This window comes from Grammomys surdaster, unplaced genomic scaffold (assembly GCF_004785775.1).
Source record: "Grammomys surdaster isolate TR1022 unplaced genomic scaffold, NIH_TR_1.0 126178, whole genome shotgun sequence".
Classification (NCBI taxonomy): domain Eukaryota; kingdom Metazoa; phylum Chordata; class Mammalia; order Rodentia; family Muridae; genus Grammomys; species Grammomys surdaster.
The window spans coordinates 8,934,150-8,946,102 of NW_021620984.1; the positions used below are offsets into that span (position 1 = coordinate 8,934,150).

At 41.0% G+C, this 11,953-nt stretch overlaps 1 protein-coding gene across 1 annotated transcript in view; it reads right to left on the bottom strand.

The window, feature by feature from the left end:
• Sorbs2 (sorbin and SH3 domain containing 2) overlaps positions 1-11,457 on the bottom strand; it is a 308,074-nt gene extending 296,617 nt beyond the window's left edge. Inside the window, exon 1 of the mRNA XM_028757677.1 lies at positions 11,280-11,457. The gene's annotated coding sequence lies outside the window, so the exon portion shown is untranslated. The remainder of the gene's footprint in view (positions 1-11,279) is intronic.
• Positions 11,458-11,953: the final 496 nt, after the last annotated feature.

Genomic DNA, 11,953 nt, shown 5'->3' on the forward strand with positions numbered 1-11,953 from the left:
TCCTCCTCTCGTCCACAGCTCCCTTGTTCCTCCTCTCGTCCACAGCTTCCTTGTTCCTCCACAGTTCATTAGAATCCCGTTACATCTCTCCGCATTCACGTCTATGACCTTACCAGCTCCAATCAAGCCCCTTCAGCCTTCACTGGGCTGGGCCTTTACATCCTCCATGGCCTCTCTGATTGCAATTTTTTTTCACTTCCATGCTTCACAATCAAATAATTAACCCCAAAAGCAAACATATCATTCACCTGCTTAAAACCTTATAGTAGCTTTTCGGTACAGAATCAAAAAAACTCAAATTTATTACCATGATGTGCATTTGTTCTGGACAGGGTCTCGTGGGACCCAGGTTAGTCCAAGCAATGTAACCAACTATCCTTTAACTTTAGATCTTCCTGCGTCTACCATCTGAATGTGGAGTTTACAGTTGTATGCTTCTATACCTAGTTTACGCTGTGTGGGGAACAGAACTAGACTTACTGAATGCTAGGCAATACCTCTGCCTCCCTCCCCTCCCTGGCCCCTTACATTTCTGATATTTTACTCTGATCTCTAGGTACTTCTTCAACATTGTCTTCATTCTAGTCCAAGCTGGGGCACAAATCTGTTCCTCCTCTGAGGGTCTTTATCCTTGCTGTTCCCTCTACTAAAGCACCCACCACGCCTCATGGCTGTATATGAATGCTTCCTTCCTGTTCATCACCCAGGGTTCTCTCTCTGTGTCTCTTCAAAGGCTTTTTCTTTCTTTCTTTCTTTCTTTCTTTCTTTCTTTCTTTCTTTCTTTCTTTCTTTCTCCTTCCTTCCTTCCTTCCTTCCTTCCTTCCTTCCTTCCTTCCTTCCTTCCTTCCTTTCTTTTTTCCCCAGAACTCTGAAGCGCTGCAGCTGTTTACTGTCTAACTCAGCAGGTTTCAACCAGAAGAGATTTTTGCCTCCCAGGAATCTTTATACAAGGCTAGAGTCATTTGGGGTTATCATTATCAGGAAGTGTGTCTAGCACTAGTGAGTGGAGGCCAAAGAAGCTGCTAAAATAAATACTTTATGATGCACAGAGCTTCCCTTTATAGGGAAGATTTATCTGGATAGCACAGACGCTAACTGTACGGGAGAAGAAAGCCCTGCATGGGTGCTTTATTATCATGCTGTACAGATCAGCACAGCAAAGGTTAACATTTATTTCAAACTTAAATGCATCACACACTGTTTAAAATTTTACAGGGGGTTACTCTCATCAATCCTCACATATCAACAACCGTAAGAAGAAGGTCCTATTTTCCGTGTCACACTGATAGCACCAGGGCATGAAAAGGTGAAGAGTCTTTCTCTGGGTCAGGGTGGAGGGCTGTGATTTGAATCCAGACTGTCTGGTTCTTTTCCCCCTTTTATTATAGGGCCGTGAAATTATATTTTTCCTATATGTTATTTGCCTCCTCCCTCTACTGTATAATCTCTATGAGGGGAGTGCTCGCGTTGTTCTTGTTTATCCCTCTTCCAACCTCTATGTCTAGACATGGTAGCTATAAAAGAAATCTCAGATAATGAACAATTCTGAATGCTTTTCCAGTCTTGGGTCCCGGAATTCTTGTTTCTTTAAGAGAGCCCACTTCTCAATTCAGGACAACCTTTCTGACTCTGAGACATTCTGTCCTTTGTCTCTGATTTAGCCCATGCTCTTCCTCAGGTCTGTCTTTTCCCTCCTAATGCTTCCATCAATACCTGGTAAACTATATCACATTTCTACCTGTGCCTCAAAGACTACGTAATATATTTTAGGCTCATATAGCCACAGAGTAGTTCTAGGAGAAACAACTTTAGGAAGTCAAAGTTTTCTAGTTATATATTTTATACAGAGAAAAATAAGACTCAGATAAACTAAGGAATGCAAAAATTCAGTTTTATCTTGAGAATTTTCATATGACATTAACTATAATGCTAAAGGAAAAAATAGAATTTGTGGAAAATCTTTGGAAAGAAAGAACTCTAGGCCTACTCAAGCAAGCTTTTTTTAATCTCCTCTTTAAATAGTGTAGAATTTCCCTTGACATCATCTATCCATTTCATATTTTCTGTATTTTTTAAAATTTTGCTTTATATGGATTAAATGGGTGTCTTGATTGCATGTGTGAATGTGCGCTTTGTGCACGTGGTATACATAGGGGCAAGAAGAGGGTGTCAGGTCCCCTGAACCTGGAGTTAAAGAGAGTTGTGAGCTGTCATATGTGTGCTGTAGATCCAACCCAGATCCTAGGGAAGGGCTATGTCCTAGATATTGTTCTATTGTTGAGAATAGACAGCATGACCAAGTCAACTTATATAATAGAAAGCCTTTAGTTTGAGGGCTTGCTTAAGTCCACTATCATCATGACAGAGAGCATGGCAGAACGTAGTCATGGTGCTGGAGAAGCAGCTGAGAGCTCCATTTTGATCCATGGGGGAGAGAGAGAGAGAGAGAGAGAGAGAGAGAGAGAGAGAGAGAGAGAGGGAGGGAGGGAGAGAGGGACCTCCAGGAGTGAGGCCACAAACTCCCCCACGTAGGAGTCATTTTTCCAAATATGCAAACAGTGTCTGTTCAAGCTACAAGAAATAACATCCGTCTAGTAGGTTAAAAGGAGAATGGATAAACAATGCTGTAAGTGAATCGTGGTAATGAAGCAACTGTGTAAATCCTGACTGCAGGAAGTGTTAGAAGACAACGTGAGGGGCCTGGGGGAGGGATGGGGAAGGTCGTGTTCCACTTGGAAGCAGCATCCTTCAAAATAGCTTGGAATGAGAAATGTTTGGCAGCTCGTGTAGTTCGTAATATGTGGAACATAGAACAAGGGCACAGAGACCAAATAGCCTGCCTATATAGAGAGACATGATCCAGAAAGACTGAAATTAATCCATGAGAGGAATTGGAGTCTATTCTGAGCACAAATGGTATTCTCAGCACCATCATCATCATTATCTCATCATCATCATCATCATCATCACCACCATCATCACCATCATCATCACCACCACCATCATCATCATCACCATTACCATCATCACCATCATCATTACCATCACCACCACCATCATCATCACCATCACCATCATCATCATCACCATCACCATCATCACCATCAGCAGCAGCACCAGCACCATTATCACCATCACCATTATCTCATCATCATCACCACCACCACCTCATCATCATTTAATCATCATCATTACCACCATCAACACCATCATTATTACCACCACCATCATCATTATCACTATGTTTTTCATTATTTAAAACAATTTTAAATACAACTACATTTTGATTATATTCTTCTCCTCCTCCAAGTCCTCAAGATCCTCTTACCCTACCTACCCTCCCAAATTTTAAAAGTCCCAAACAACAACACAATCCCCAAGACCATGAAAACTAAATAAAACCACATAAAAAGAAAGAAAAAAGTCACCAAACTGTAACCAAATAAAGGACACACACACACACACACACACACACACAAAACCAAAACCAAAAAAAATGTGGAGTCCAGTTATATGTTTAACTACTATTGAACATGAGACCTGCCCTGGTGTGGTTGATATACCTAGCACCTATCAATTGAAGAAAACTGATTACCCCCTCCTGGTATGGTATAAGTGATGGTTCACCTGTTAACCTTTACCCAGTGGATAAGCCTTTCTCTCTCTCTCTCTCTCTCTCTCTCTCTCTCTCTCTCTCTCTCTCTCTCTTTCTTTCTTTCTTTCTTTCAAAAATACAACAAAATAAAATGTAATAAGTAAAAACAAAACTGTCACATCAAAGTAGGGTAAGACAAACCAACAGAAGGAAATGAGCACAAGAGAAGACACAAGAATCAGAGACCCACTGTTTGCAAACTCAGGAATCCCATAGAACACTAAACTGGAAGCCATGATATATACACAGAGGACCTGGTGCCGACTCAGGCAGGCCCCATGCATGCTGCATGCTCCCTCCATAACTGGTACATTTCTATCTAAGTTTCCTCAGATGATTCTTGGGGAAACAGAACCTCTGCTTGAGGCATCTTATACTCTTCTTACATGAATTCTCGAATGTGGCTTCTCTGTTATTTTATGTCTTTCATCAGACCATCAGTATTTGTCTGAACTTGTCCAGTTTCCATTAGAGCACATAGTTTTTAAGGTCTTCTCCTAGTTCCTCCGTTTTCCTTTGCTTACAAAACATTTCTTCTACAGTTCATGGGCCTTATTCTCTCCTTAAATTATTTTCTATGCCGAAACAGTGTCATGTGGTTAATATGCATTAGTCAGCCCCTCTGTCTTTGTCATTAATTAGCTCACTTGCTTTTCATCCATCATTCCTTTTATGACAGCCACACTTCTCTTCTCTCTAATAGTCCAGATGTAGCAGGGAAAATGGGTAATGTACTGTGGTGCATTCATGTGGTGGTTTGAATACGTTTGGCCGCCATAGACTTATGTGTTTGAATGCTTGGCCCATAGGCAGGGGTACAATTAGAAGGTGTGGCCTTGTTAAGGGAGGTGTGGCCTTGTTAGGAGAGGTGTGTTACTGTGGGGTTGGCTTTGAAGTCTCCTATGCTCAAGCTATGCCCAGTATGGCACACTCACTCCTTGCTACCTGCAGATCAAAATGTAGAACTTTTGACACCAGCTCCAGCACCATGTTTACCTACATACTGCCATGCTTCCTGCCATGATGATAAGGGACTAAATATCTGAAACTATAAGCCACCTGCAATTAAATGCTGTACCTTATAAGAGTTGCCACAGTCATGATGTCTCTTCACTGTAATAAAGCCCTAACTAAAACAATACATAATGATTTTCAATATTTAATTAGATAACATGTAACATTATCTGACACATGGTATTGTCAAAGGTAAGACAGGTTCTCGTCAGATATAAAGAATACTACCACCAGGTATGGTCCTATACATCTGTAGTCCTAATACTGAGAAATGGAGACTGCTGTAGGGATAGTTCTGATGCTAAGGTCCTGTTCCCTAGTTGGCTCTTGATCTATCAGTAAAGAAGCCATGGGTCAATTGCTGGGTGGAAGGAATAGGCAGCATTTCAGGGTTCCCGGACGCAAGGAGAAGAGAGAGAGAGAGAGAGAGAGAGAGAGAGAGGAGAGAGGGAGAGAGAGAGAGATTTGGAGATGCTTCTAGGGGGAAAAGGTGACCAGCCATGTGAGATCTTGGACAGAATAACCACAGACCACTCCCATAAGCAAGCAGTTGGGGAAGTTCAGCTGGAACTAGATGTAACTGAGCAACTAAAGTTAGCAGGTGGAGTGGTGTGGAGATAAGAATATTGATAAGGGCACTGATTCTCTAGGCAGGAGATAAGTAGCATCCAGCAATTGTGCCAAAAAGGCAAGTTGAAACTGAACAACTGTGCATGTCTGTGTTTTCACTGGCAGATCCAATATTCTCTGGTACTGCTATCCCATTCTAGGAACTTAGACAGGGTAGCAAAAGCTACATGCGACAGACTGCTTTGAGTTCATGGCCAGCCTGAAATACATAGTAAACTCAAAGACAGCCAGGTTATACAAAAAGACCATGTTTCAAAAGTAATAAAAAAAAAAAGTAGTCACTAGAAAAGAGGTGTGAGGGTCTAAACAAAGACAATAGGAACCTCAAAGAAAACGCTGGATTTGAGACAACTTGTGGAATTTAATTGATGATGTCATCATTATCAAAATGCTCAGTGACATTTTCTTCCCATGAAGCCATGGTCTGACATGCCCTGTGATGACTGGAGAAGGGAAAGGAAGGATGAAGACATTTTCCTACAAAGTGTAATTGGTTCTGTCACAAATACTTTAAGAATAAGGTTTGTAAGGTCTATTTTCATACAGACTTATGGAGCAGTCTTGGCTCTGATGAATGAAATGAAGTTAGGCTTAGGACAGGTAATGGTTTTGTCAAAGGAGGTAGAAGGAGAGGTCAGAGTGATTGACAGAAGTCTATTTCAGTACAGGATGAAGATTACAAGGCAATATTTTTATAAGTTACTTTGAAGAGACTACTGAGTCCATGCAAATATTAACCTAGTACTTGAGTGAGCTCAACAGAGTAGCAAAGAATTGTCAAAAGGACCCCAGGGGGAGAGGCAGTAATGATTTTTGAAAAATGTATATTTGGAGCTAGGATAAATACAAATCTCTATTGGATGTTGTGTGTACATGTGTACATTCGTGCATGTGTGTGTGTGTGTGTGTGTCTTTCTGTGTATATGTGGAGATTAGAGAACAACCTTAGGTCTCATTCTTTGGGAGATGCCCACCTTGTTTTCTGAGACAATGTCTGTCATTGGCCTGGGGTTTCAAATTCAACTAGCCTGACTAGCGAATGAGATTTAGGGATTCTTCTGTTTCTACTTCTCAGTGCTAGGGGTACAACAAGCATGTTCCTTCCTGACAAGCTTTGTATGTTTGTGGTGTGTGTGTGTGTGTGTGTGCATGTGATTGATGGAAGTCAGGTGTTCACACCTGTGTTTACAAACTGGCCAATCCTCTAGTCCCAATACTTTTAATTTTTGACAAATATCTTTACTCATTGAGGGTCTTCTTTACCAACACAATCTATTGTTTCCTCTAGGAATAGATTGAATAGACTTTTGAGGGACACTTGAGACACTGTACTACGACCTGTGTCAACAGTGAGTGATTATCTCTGTTCTACAGTGCTGGGTAAAAGGGGAATGTGAGTGTCTCTGTAAACTGAACACAAATGGAACAGAGCCCCAGATGGTCTACAAAGAAGCTGAACATTCAGCAAATGAACACATTGAGAGTTTCCTTTGTGTCTGCTGGGAGGAAAACCATTGAAAGCATTTAAAGCAGGGAGAGAAGGAAGGAATCTTAGACTGACTGACTCCCAGGTCATAAACCCAGATTCTATCTTCAAATGATCCTCACTGACATCATCCTAAACAAAACAAGACAAATTCTGGTAGTAGTCCAAGAAAAGAGCTCCATTGTTTTCCATTACCTGCTACAAGGGATTTCATAACAGGCTAGTTGTTAACAGGTATGTGCATCACGTCACCCCTTTGGATGTATTACAGTGAACATGCACTTGGTTGGACCACAGTCCATACAAAGATGTCAGGAGAAGACATGAGTAGACAGTTCAAGTTCTTTAAGGGAATGGAAAGGGACTGCTCATAGAAATCTTGGAATTATCTTTATATGTTCTCTCGTATTGAGTAGGATTGATCATCATGGTTCATTCCAGAAGTCCTTTGTCTGACTCTAGGGGTCCAACCTATTGCTCAGGTAATGTTGCAGTCTGTTCTTTCCACTAATATTAGAAGCTAACTTCCACCTTCCAGGAGGTGGAGGACATTTCTGGTACCCCTTTGACCTGGTCTTAGCAATCCTTTCTATCAATGCACATTCTGGATTTAGCCCTTACATAGATGAGATTGGCCTAGTACTTTATCATTCATTCTTTTATCAGATTTGCTTGGGGATCAGCTCAATTCTCTGAGATCATGAGGTTGCCAGGACAGAGTGACCTGAAGTTGTTGAATGCTATTGAACCAAAACAACTTTTCCCCTGACTTATGGATTTAAATTTTCTTTCTGGGGGCTGAAGAGATGGCTTAGTGGTTAAGAGCACTGACTACTCTTCCAGAGTTCAATTCCCAGTAACCATATGGTGGCTTATAACCATCTATAAGGGGATCTAATGCCTTCTCTTGGTGTGTCTGAAGAGAGCTACAGTGTACTCATATACATATATATTTTATTGTGGAGTCACTTTTTTTTCCTGTAACTTTGATAGATCGTTCAGTGTTAATACAGCCATGCACATCTCGAGAAAGGAATGGTGTTAATGCCTTCAATAAAATGGTGTCACAGTGGTAGATTTAAAAGCATGGGTTATCTTTTCCTTGGAAGAACTCCAATATGTTAAGGAAATAAAAATTACAAAAATAAGTCAGCATACTCTCATAAATACTAGACGAGAAAAAGCTAACATAGCTTTTTGTGGTGTTCCTTCACACAGAGTTCTTTGCATTTCAGTGGGATTAGAGATTGCACTGGCCAATTATAATTTGGACTTCTCTAAATCAGATCACTCTCAGATGAGGGAATAAGCAGAATTAGCATGAAGTTGGATATGATCAAAGAGAAATACAGGAATAACCTTGAAAATGGAGAGTTGGCGAGATACCCAAGTTGGAAGGTCATCCTTGCTGTGGGGCCATATTGCCCTCTGCTGTATTTGGAGTCTAGCTTGCACAGGACCAGAGCTAATTCTCACAGACATCATTCTTCACAGTGTCCCTTTACATGTCCTTCGACAAAAGTTAGTATAAGAACAAAATAAAACTTTTACTTGTTTCTTAAACTGAAATTCCATTTCCTTGAACCAGTAGTCAGTTCCTTCTACAAACGTTATGAAAGAGACCACTTACAGCAAATATCCTCAAAGAGATATTAGACCAAGAGAAAAAAAACAAAACAAAAACTGCGTATCTCGGGCTTCTCTACAACATTGCTGCCTATCTGGGAGTTTGATGTTATTTTGGACCTGCAACCAAACTTCCTTTGTAGTTATTGATGGCTGTCTGAGCATTATGGGATATGTTTTCCACACCCTGTTTTCTCTTTTGTATCCTTTCTCCCTGGTATTCTCATTGTTCCTTCTTAGAACTTTGTCACCTACTCAGCAATGACTAGTAGGAGACCTCTCTCGGGTCCTTACAAAACACAGCCAGGTAATAACAACTTATTGTCTCCTTTCCGAGGCAATTTGCATTTAATTAGGATTCAAGAGCATCATTCTGAAAGCAATGTTCTCAGCAGGTAGAAGTCTGGTGTTAAATGAGAGATGCAAGAGAACTGGGGGGAGTGAAGACAGGTAAAGAGACACTACAGTCCTTTCTAAAGTCTCCACTGGACTAAGTTCCTCTTCTAAAAGAGAAATTTCTATAGTTATTTCTTTTGAAATTGTAATATAATAAGATCCTTTCCTCCATTCTCTTCCATCCCTCCCTCAGACTCCTCCCATGCACCCACCACCATCTCTCTCAGACTCATGACCTCTTTTTTATACATATAGACAAATACATAGACTCCTAAATACAGAAATGCAGCCTGCTTAGTCCATACACTATCTCTATGGTTCACAGCTGACTGCCTGGTATTGGATAACCAATTAGGGGACTCTTCCTGGAGAAGACCATCTCTCCCACCCTAACAGGAAAGGGGAAGTACAAGGGCTCTCAAAGGAAGGATTTCGTCGGTGCCAATGAATGAAAGTCAACCTGCTCTATCATCCTCATAGTAATGTCCTTATTTTATTTACAAGAACTATGTATTCTAATGTGGGTTTCTTATAATTCTCATAAGCCAGTAAAGTAAGTCCGGTCCCCTCCTCCCCAGTTTACAGAGGAAGTGGGACTTTCTGGTGTCAAGGCTACACCTCAAGTTTCTCTCATCTTGGGGGATGCCTTGTTCTATTATCTCTCTAGAATTACATCCTGCCTTTCTTTCTCATTCTTTTTTCTGTTAGCAAAACCAAGACTTATGCCATCCCATGTACAACGTTACTCATAGCCAAGTTCAGGATGCTGACCTTTGTGATCTCATGTGTAACCAAATGCCAGGTACCATCCCCATTCATCAAAGTTGTTAGTGGACTCCCTGTGGGCATCCAGTTAAGTTTTTACTTTGCCTTCTGAAAAGCAATGTCCTTTAAAGGTAGTAAGAAATAAGATTTTCCCACTCAGGAAAAAGAATCTTGTGTTACTTTACTGCTGACTTTTTTAATGTTACAAATTAGATGTTAAATTTGTACAGTTTTATCACTAGGTATATGGCTTTTGATTATTAAGCAGTGCTTAAAAAAAAAGAACATTAGTACTAAATACTAGTTTGACTTGATTGTCACACTTGGTAAGTAGAATCATTCACATTGGAATAGAGCAACCCAAAATGCCAAAGATGGTCATAATAACATAATTGATAACTTTACACAGTTAAGTATATCTAGTTCCACAGACAATAATTAAATGAATAAAAAGTAATAAAATACCACTTGGTTTCTCTATCAATGCTTTAACATCTAAAAAAAGAAAAGAAAAGAAAAACCTTTAAAAATTAACTCTATAAAGATGCTATATCATTTCCCCCAAAAAGGTCAGCTCTGGCCATTTGCTATGAAGATTACATTTCCCATGTGTCGTGCTTTTTAGAGACAACTACGAGAGCAACCTGGCATCTGTGTCCATTCTCTGCAAAAACAGACTCTACTTTCCCTGAGACCACCATTCACAGCCCGCTGGTGCGTGACTTCAGACGTCCCACAGAGGCTAACACAGAGCTGAAACAGCGGAAGCTTCGAGACGGTCAACAAATTCACATCCTAGGCATAGATTAAGCACTATGTGACGTATAGGATAAATAATCGTTCGAGTTTAAGTACAGGGGACGCTATGGGAGTCCCTGTGTTACCTGTTTCTGCTAATGTAACTGATGGGACAAGACACAAAAGAGGACACACTCGGAGAAAGAAATGCTCCGTGAAGCAACTCCGCGCCTCTTCTAATACGTGTGTTCCTCAGGGGTCTTTTGTTACTCTGGAGCATATTGGATTATCCTCCCAATTACCTTGGCAACTAAAACAAGGGCTCCTCATATGCTGATGATTTTAGGTGATTGCACTAACTCTCGGTAATAGATGATAATTAAGGCACCTTAATTATTAAGCAGGATTGAAAAGTGTTTTGTTGTTATTGTTGTTGGTGGTGGTGTGTGCGTGCGTGTGTGTGTGTGTGTGTGTGTGTGTGTGTCTTTTTTTTTTTTAATAAACCTTGCATTGCATCCTAAGCACAGAGGAATTCAATTACCAGCCAAATTCTTTCTCTACATTTGATCAGCAGTTTGGAGCTTTTTGTCTCTAAGGCTGGTAAGTAATTAGAGAAATTGCAACAACCTTGAAGACACATAGTCCCATCCTTCCCCCCCCCCATTCGTAGTTATGAATGTAGCAGAATGTGAAGATTGAAGGCAGCATTATTAGCCAGCTTACCTTGAGAACAATAGCAACATTAACAAAGAGGCTGTCCTCATAAAGGGTCTGTGCAGTCGCTTAGGCAATGGAAAGTGTCCCTTTTATTCTGCCTTGCATAGCCTCAGCCAGAGGTTAAGCATTGGAAAGCAGGGATTAGCCAGAGAAGGAACAAAGCGTTATTAGAAAGCAGAAAGTCTCCCCAGCACCAGCCTTCCCTGCTTCTTTCTTTAAAATCATAAGGGCTTAATGTAAAAGAACCAATACCTTCAAGTGAGCACATTCCAGCACAGTGAGGGTTGTCGCGACAGCTGCTATGCAGAATGAGTTGCTTGGGCATCTATCCCTCTCTTCTTAGATACCGGGCTGCTCTGTGGCTACAGCCAACGTAAGAAGCGTTTGCAACAAACATATGGGCGCTGTTCACCCGCAACGGAAGGAGACTAAGCAGCTGGGCTTGGTGCTGCTCGCTTGCAGGCATTGGATCTTTAGACCCTCTTCATCTGATTGGCTGTCTCCTCATCTCACCGCACTCTTCTGCCTTAACCTTTGACTATGCTCAATATATTTCCCCTAGGGATACAGTCAGAGAATTACCCATTAGGGAATCTGTGCCAGGTTAAGTTGAGCTGGTTTAAAGAACCAGTGACGTTGATTCCCTGTGATTGTGTCTACGCTTAATTTCCCAGCGTTCTGGGTAATCTACCTACCTGGGAGATGTGAGTATAATGTAGCAGGAGTGGTTTCATATTTCCTCCCTGAAAATGTCACGAGTCTAACACCTGCATGACACGCACTGAAGTGATCGGGTGGCTCTTTGCAGCCCAGCTTGTCTGGATAATCAACCTTAAATCCAAACAGATGGGGATGACAGAAAATATTAAGAAGGTTATTAAAAATGCCAGGAGATGAAGTTGGATAACTGCACAGAAGCCGTCTCA